General features: G+C 41.0%; 1 long non-coding RNA gene across 1 annotated transcript; it reads left to right on the top strand.

Moving 5' to 3' along the window:
- Nucleotides 1-2084: 2084 nt before the first annotated feature.
- LOC144264611 (uncharacterized) lies at nucleotides 2085-7387 on the top strand. Its single transcript, XR_013346080.1, has 3 exons — nucleotides 2085-2228; nucleotides 2885-2945; nucleotides 7158-7387. It is a non-coding gene; the product is annotated as an uncharacterized LOC144264611 (long non-coding RNA).
- Nucleotides 7388-8623: the final 1236 nt, after the last annotated feature.

Genomic DNA, 8623 nt, shown 5'->3' with positions numbered 1-8623 from the left:
CATTTCAGTCCTCAGGAGATTTAATTGGGTGCCACAGGCAGAGAGGAGGAGACTGCAGTGCCACCAATGTCCATGACCCCTGCAATGGCAGGAAATTCATTAGGTGAGATATGCCTAGAAGATCCAAGAAGGTGAATCACACCCCATGCTACAGAAGGCAAAAAAAATCCAGAGGTGCTTGCCAATCTGACCTGGGCAAAAATTCCTTCCTGACCCCAAATCTGATTATCAGTTTGACCTTGAGCAAGTGAACAAGACGCTCCAGTCAGGCATCTAGAAAAAGGATTCTCTGAACCATCTGAGAGCCAGGGCCGGCTCCAGGCACCAGCGAACCAAGCAGGTGCTTGGGGCGGCAAACATAAAGGGGCGGCAAGACGTCAGGCGCTGGGGCAGCAATCCGCCCTCGGCAGCAGTGGGAATTTGGCAGCCGCTCCGCCAGAGCACGTTTCGCACTTGGCGACAGGGATGTGACTCTTCTTCGGTCGCTGGCAGCAATTCAGCGGCCGCACTATCACTCCGCCTCCATGTTCGGCGGCAAGGTTTTGGGGTTTTTTTGGTTTTTTTTTTTGCTGCTTGGGGCTGCAAAAACGCTGGAGCCGGCCCTGCTGACAGCACTAGTCCATCCCACCCAATGACGCATCTCCAGTGGTGGCCAATCTCTGATGCTTCAGAGCAGGGTGAAACCCCCCTCCCTCCCTCAGAATATATCTCATGAAATGTACATGGGTGGGGATTCCTCCCTGACCACCCCAAGTGATTGACTGAAACCATGAAGCATGAGATTTGATTATAGTCATTATCTTAATGCAAAGCTGCAAGTGTTACAAGAATGCTGTGGGTTATGTTGCCAATCCTGTTCTCCCCACAGCCTATGAAGGAAGGAATGAACTGGAGACTCAGATTCACAGATTCCAAGGCCAGAGAGGACCATTATGACCCCCCAGCCTGTCCCCGCCTTTCCCCTCACACACACTCACAGACCACAGGATTTCTCCCAGAAGCCAGATTAAAGCATATTGTTCAAAAAGATATACACTCTTGTCTTAAAGACTCCAAGCGATGGTCTACCACTTCCCCTGTTTCAATGCTTAACCGCTCTCACAGCTAAGAAACTACATTGTATTTCAAGATTGGATTTATCTAACATTAACTTCAACTGTCTTGGCTAGGGAGTTCCATTACCAGGTCCTTCTTATCTCAGGGTTTGGGGCTAGTGACATCACTGCAGTATCAAAGTGCTCCTACCAGAAAAACCTGCAGCTAGTGGGAGAGTAGTTTGGAGGCTCTCCAGACAACCGTGCATTACTGCAGGGTTCCAGGGCAATCAGTGCTCGGAGAGTAAAAGTGGTGCAGGTTGGAGCAGGAGCAGGTTTTACAAAGGAGATAAGTCAGGGATAGATGAAACCTGTGGTAGGAAAGAATGAGGCATATGTGGAGTTGGCAGGCTAACAAAAGTTTTTTGTTTGTTTGTTTTTTGATAGAAAACTCTACTAACACCTCACCCTGGAAATACAAAACTGGAATCTTTGTAAATCAAATTATTTTAATACTGTACTTCTTTTCTTTGCTACTTTTTGTGAAAATGAAGATTGTTCTATGCCATCTTGTCACTTCCTTAATCACATGGAACCACCTAACCCGCCTATGCTTTCTCCTTCCACTCTCTAAAGAGCAATGGAAAAGATCAGAACTGCCTGAATCACCTTCAGAAAGATGTTAAGGAATACTATTTTCTTCATTCTCAGACTGAATACTCTAAAAATAATCTATGTTTCTTTGGCTTAAAAAAAGCAACAGTTTTTATCCTCAATTATCTAACTGGTACACTGGTAACAGTGTGATGTGTCCCAGTTTTCCCTCCTCCTGCCTCACTGCTACTGCTGTGAAAGCTGTTGGTTACTCCCATATATATCATTGTCCCTTCCTCAAGCTAATGTCTGGCCTGCATCCTTCCCTTATTATTATTTATTTGTATTACAAATGCAATAGGCACCCTATTGCGCTTGGAGCTGTACAAACATTACGAAACAATCCTGCCTCTGAAGATTTCATAGTCTGCTGCTGCTGCCATCGTCTGTCTTCTGTCCGTATTCATTTCCTCTTCTGATCCCAGCTTTGCTTCGTGCTTCACATCAGAACCCATCCACTATCACTTTGACTGCCCCTCCTTGATTACTTCCATGGCCCTTACTACTGGATCATCTTCCCCCAGGACCCAGGAACACCAGGTGAGGGAAAGGAGAGCTGACAGAGTCAGCAGGGGGAGTCAAAGCTTACTAGGATTGTTATGTGGCTGTAGCCCCTGGCAGAGCCATCAATGAGTTGTGCTAGGCACACAGCTTCCAAAGTTTAGTTATGCAGCTGGATTAGGTTTGCAGTAGCTAGTGCAAATGTGCAAGCCTACAGCCATATACCCAACGCTTGTGTGGCTTACTGAGGGCTCAGAATTACTAACAAAATTCTCTCTCTCTCTCTCTCACTCTCACACACACTTGAAAAACAAAGGATGCTGAATAGAAATCAGATTCTTTAAAGGAATTATGTTTTGGAGCATAACATGTTGAACTCTTTTCTTTAAAATAGCTTATAAATGTTGAGACAAAATAAATTCCTGATCCTGACAACTGCTGAGCTCCCTAGACTCCAGTACAGATGCTCTGCACTTACAAGATCTGGCCTTGAGGAATTGAGGTCTGTTGATATAATACTGCCTGATTATATAACTTTCAGTATATTTATATTTTTTACTACAATAGCAACACCCTACCCCAAGGTGACCCAAGAACCTGTTATATGTTCAGCACCCTGCACCTACTGTTCAGGGCTATCTTCACCAATGGTGCCATATAGATAACAATACTTATTCATTTCTTTTACTTGAAAGGCTTACGTTTGATTCCTCTCTGCACAGGAACTGCCCAGAGTGACAATCATCAAGAACTGAGGTAATAGTGCTACACAGTTGACCTATAGGTACTTCTGAAAAATATTATATTTTCTTATTGTTATGTAAGCTGACTAAAAGCACAGTCAACCTCCCCCACTTCTCTGTCATCCAGTAGCTACTTCATCAAACCACAGATCTACTCCAACAAATGATTTTAAAAGAGAAGTAAAAGCCCTAGTTGAATAAAACCTATTATGAAGGCTTTTCCCACACATATAATTCACACTCCCATTTTAGTTTTCATAGTTACACAAAACTGGGTGTGTCTGAATATCTGTTCAGCGGAGCTGAAGCTGTTGATTTCAGGCTCATTCAGAGTTTAAAGTGTAATTCATGCAGTTGCTCCACAACATTAATGGAAGAGAAGGTCTCATCAATCTGATAAAGTGTCTTTACAACAACAGATGGTAATTTGTTGACACTTAAAGCTTTAAATGGACTCTCTTACAAAAGCACTTAAAAAGCTTTCTTTTTTTAAAAAAAAAAAATCACAAGTGTACATATACTTTAACCCAAAGAAATTGCTGACAGATTTGTTTTCAGCCCAGCAGAGTAAAGAGCTGACAACATATTTTTGCAGGGTCTGGTAACTTGGGTCTATTTTTAGGCTTTTTTCTTTAAAAAACATACACCAAAATAGCAGTGGGTTTAAAAATCACCATCTGCTTCTAGCAGTGAAATAATTCTCAGAGGAATGGATAGGAGGCATAAAAAATAAACTGATATTCCCCACAGTAAGTCACAATTTTGTATTTCTAAATGGTGTTTATCTAATTACACAATAAAGGAGAGTCTTAGTTCTATTAGCATTTAAGAAGTCTATTGAGCTATTAATTCTTCACCATTATATAAGCTGTTTACAATTCTGTTGCAAATCTCTGACTGGCAAAAGCCACTGTTATTATTTTATAAGTTCAAATAGCCTTTAGGGCACACAGCTGAGTCCATCTATTCTCCCTGGCTTTAACAGAGGTGGTGAGCGGTGGTGATTTTTTTTTTATTGTCTATGTTCTTCCAATATTCTTTTGGTTCTGGGGTTTGGGTGAAACTGATAGAGTTGTAATTTGTAATAATTGTATCTTTAAATAATTTCCAGGGCATAGAACCATAGTTAGGCACTCTTTTCTGTATAAATTAAAATGAAATGTCAATAATAAGATATAAATTTTCTTCTACTGTACTTCATGAAAGATCAATCTATTTTTTCAGGTATTAACATTAATGATTTTAAACTTTGGAAAACTCAGAAAACTACAATGAACTGTTTTAAACATTATACTGCATGGTTTAAAAACTAACCACCTTTTTTAACCTAATGAACATCAGGAAGAAGCATTTCTGTTTATCTAGCTTGTAGCATCATTTAGGTTAAACTTCACACTCCAGTGCAAAGAGATGGCACAAGCATAGGCCCAGAGGTCCATATAATTTAGTATCCTATCTGATGGTGGCAAGTACCAGATTCTTCAGAGGAATATACATGAAAACAATTATGGAATAAACTGCCTATAGGGAAAGTTTCTTAATCTTTGTCAATCTGTGATTGACTAACATCCCGAGGCATAAGATTATATCTCTCCTAAAAAATAAACTTAAATGTTACAGTCAACACGGCTTTTGTAAAAGGAAACCATGCTTCTCCAATTTATTAGAATTCTTTGAGGAGGTGGCGGGGGGCCAACAAACAAGTGGACAAGGGTGATCCAGTGGATATAGTGTACTTGGACTTTCAGAAAGCTTTTGACAAGCTCCCTTATCAAAGACTCTTAAGCAAAGTAGGCAGTCATGGGATAAGAAAGAAGGCCTTCTTATGGATTAGGAATTGGTTAAAAGATATCAAGGACCTATACGGGGACCAATGCCGGTCCACACATTTATAAATGATCAGGAAAAGGGGGTAAACAACGAGGTAGCAAAGTTTGCTGTTCTGGGTCCAGTTCTTTTCAATATCTTCATCAATGATTTAGATAATGGCATTGAGAGTACACTTATAAAGTTTGTGACCAATGCCAAGTTGAGAGGAGTTGCAAGTGCTTTGAGGGATAGGATTGAAATTCAAAATGATCTGGACAAATTGGAGAAATGATCTGAAGTAAATAGGATGAAATTCAATAAAGACAAATTCAAAGTACTCCAGTTAGGAAGGAACAATTAGTTGCAGACATACAGAATGGGAAATGACTGCCTAGGAAGGAGTACTGCAGAAGGGATCTGGGGGTCAGAGTGAATCATAAGCTAAATGAGAGTCAACAGTGTAACACTGTTGTAAAAAAGCAAACATCATTCTGGGATGTATTAGCAGGAGTGTTGTAAGCAAGACAGGAGAAGTAATTCTTCTGCTCTACTCCACACTGATTAGGTCTGAACTGGAGTACTGTGTCCAGTTCTGGGTGCCACATTTCAGGAAAGATGTGGACACACTGGAGAAAGTCCAGAAAAGACCAACAAAAATGATCTAGAATATATGATCTAGGTCTAGAAAATATGACCTATAAGAGAAGATTGAAAAACTTGGGTTTGTTTAGTTTGGAGAAGAGAAGACAGAGGGGACATGACAACAGTTTTCAAGTACATGAAAAGTTGTTACAAGAAGGAGGGAGGAAAATTGCTCTTGTTAACCTCTGAGAATAGAACAAGAAGCAATGGGCTTAAATTGCAACAAGGGCGGTTTAGGTTGGACATTAGGAAAAACTTCATAACTATCAGGTTGGTTAAGCACTGGAATAAATTGCCTAGGGAGGTTGTGGAATCTCCATCATAGGAGATTAAGAGCAGGCTAGACAAACACCCATCAGGGATGCTCTAGATAATACTTGTCCTGCCATGAGTGCAGGGGACTGGACTAGATGACCTCTTGAGGTCCCTTCCAGTCCTATGATTCTATGAAAATTACTCAAGTTAAAGAGTTATAAAGGGATCTTACAAAACTTGGTGAGCGGGTGACAAAATGGCAGATGAGAAACAATATTAGTATGTGCAAAGTAATGCAGTTGGAAAACATAATCCCAACTATACATACAAAATGATCGGGTCTAAATTATTTGTTGCCACTGAAGAAAGAGATCTTGGAGTCATTGTGGACAGGTCTCTAAAAACATCTGCTCAATGTGCAGCAGTCAAAAAAGCTAACAGAATGTTAAGAGCCATTGGGAAAGGGATAGACAGTAAAACAGAAAATGTCATACTTTTACTATATAAAAGTATATATATATAACTTTAAATACTATATATGTAACTTTTACCATGGTGTGCCCACACCTTGAATATTGTGTGCAATTCTGGTGACCACATCTCAAAAAAGAGACAGAACTGGAAAAAATACAGAGAAGGGCAAAAAAATGACTAGAGGGATGGAACACCTTTCATATGAGGAGAGATTAAAAAGAATGGGACTGTTCAACTTAGAAAAGAGACGACTAAGGAGGGATATGATAGAGGTCTGTAAAATCATGAATGGTGTGGAGAAAATGAATAAGGGAGTGTTATTCACCCCTTTCGATAACACAAGAATCAGGGGTCACCCAATGAAATTAAAAAGCAGCCGGTTCAAAACAAACATAAGGAAGTACTTCTGCACGCAACACACAGTCAAGCTATTGAACTCATTGTCAGGTTATATTGTGAAGAGTAACTGGGTTCAAAAAATAATTAGATACATTAGCCACAATGATCAGGGACGCAACCTCATGCTCTGGATGTGTCTAAACCTCTGACTTCCAGAAGCTGAGACTGGATGACAGGGGATGGATCACTCAATAAATTGCTGCGTTCTGTTCATTCCCTCTGAAGTCTCTGGCACTGGCCACTGTGGAAAGACAGGATACGGAGCTAATAGAACCTTGTTCTGACCCAGCATGGCCATTCTTGTGTTCTTATGTTAGCTTAAATGGTACATAGGACCTTCTGTGGGATCTCTGCAGAGGGGTCAACTTCACTCTAAGTTCACTAAGAGTTTCAGAAAAAAGAATCCGTCCTTTACAGCCAAGATTCCCAGTGACCTCACTGGGGATTGCATATGCATTAAGAATGCAAGACCAGAATAATATTAGAGATGCTAAGTGTGATCCAGCTCCCATTATGTGAATGGAAAAAAACTCCTACTGGCTTGAATGGGAATTAGATTGAACTCTTAGTTTTAAATATTCACAGGTTATATGATATTAATTACTAAGGATAATTTGACTTTTTATGTATGTATTTATTTATTTAGCATATTCACCATTAATGAATGGAGTGAAAATCAAGTCACATCAGAGATTAAAGATAATGTCTATAAAATGGAAGAAAAAAAACACCCTGAAAACCAACCACGAATGAAAACACACCCAAGTACTCTGCTCTAGTCATACAGATCAGTGGTTCTCAAATTTTTTTTTCGCTGACCACTTGAAAATTGCTGAGGGTCTCGGCGGACCACTTAAAGATCTTTCCAAATGTTGTTTGTACCATTAGCTAACTATTGTAAAGCGCTTTGGATAAAAGCGCTAAATAAAAAAAACCTTAATAATAATAATAAAGTTTTTTTTCCTACAAATAAAAGCAGCTAACTCATATTTTAATATCTGTAGTCTTACCTTTCTAATGCGATGGATGTGCCCTCTCTCCCCTGCCACAGTAGCCCCCAAGCTGGGGCTGGGATGGAGGGGGTCTGTCCCTCTCTCCCCCACCGCAGCAGCCCCGGAGCTGGGGCTGGGAAGGAGGGGGGGTCTCTCCCTCGCCACAGAGTTGAGGCTGGGAAGGAGGCCCATCTCTCCCCGGCAGCCGCAGCCCTGGAACTGAGGAAAGTCGCCTTTCTCTGGCCGCTGCAGCCCTGCACATTCCAAATTCCCCCCACCCCCTCTTCTCACCCCACTGCCTGCTCCCACCTACCCCCTATTCCCCCCAAGGCCAGCACCTCACCTTACATGTGCATCTTCTCCAGGTCCAGGCAACTAATTAGTGGAGCCACACCTGCATGGTTCCACTAATTAGGTGGGTGGCCCTTCATTATCTCGTTTGCAGCCACCCAGGCACGCACCTTAGAGGGAAATATCCGTGGACCACCTGAATGGAGCTCCCACAGACCACAGTTTGAGAACCTCTGATATAGATTATTCCAGGTAATAAATCCCCTACCCCCAAATTATGTAAAACATCATTACTAATTGCAGTGCTTCTCTTTGAAACAATATATCATGCAGTAATAGTACTCTCCCCTCCTCTTACTCTATATTATAAGCTTTTGTTATTTAAATGTGATGCTTCCGATTTTGTTAATTACATGGGATCACAGAATGAGATCCCGATTCTGCAATCTGATCCTCACAGGCAGAACCTTACACCCACATGGGGTTCCACTGAAATCAGCTGGATTCTGCACAGGTACTTGTAGCCTGAACCAAACTGCAAGAATCAGGTAGAATGCCTTCACCCTCTGTTGAACTTAGTGGGTGTTCAGGGCACTCAGCTACGCACGGGAGTTGATCAGCAACTTGCACAATTGGACCTTTATAATGGCACATCAGAGCCATAAGATTTCCTTCATCATCCATGGATTATAAATAATATGGACTTCATGATGTGAACAAATCTGTTTTGATCTTTTTTAAAAGAAATTAGTACATGTAGGCTATGTATAAATTGACTCTCCATAGTAATTTCCTGCAAGGGTTTAAACAGTGAAATCCCAAGGATAAA

This window comes from Eretmochelys imbricata, chromosome 5 (assembly GCF_965152235.1).
Source record: "Eretmochelys imbricata isolate rEreImb1 chromosome 5, rEreImb1.hap1, whole genome shotgun sequence".
Classification (NCBI taxonomy): Eukaryota; Metazoa; Chordata; order Testudines; family Cheloniidae; genus Eretmochelys; species Eretmochelys imbricata.
Note: the sequence above shows the minus strand (reverse complement) of the source record. Positions and strands in the feature narration are given on the sequence as shown.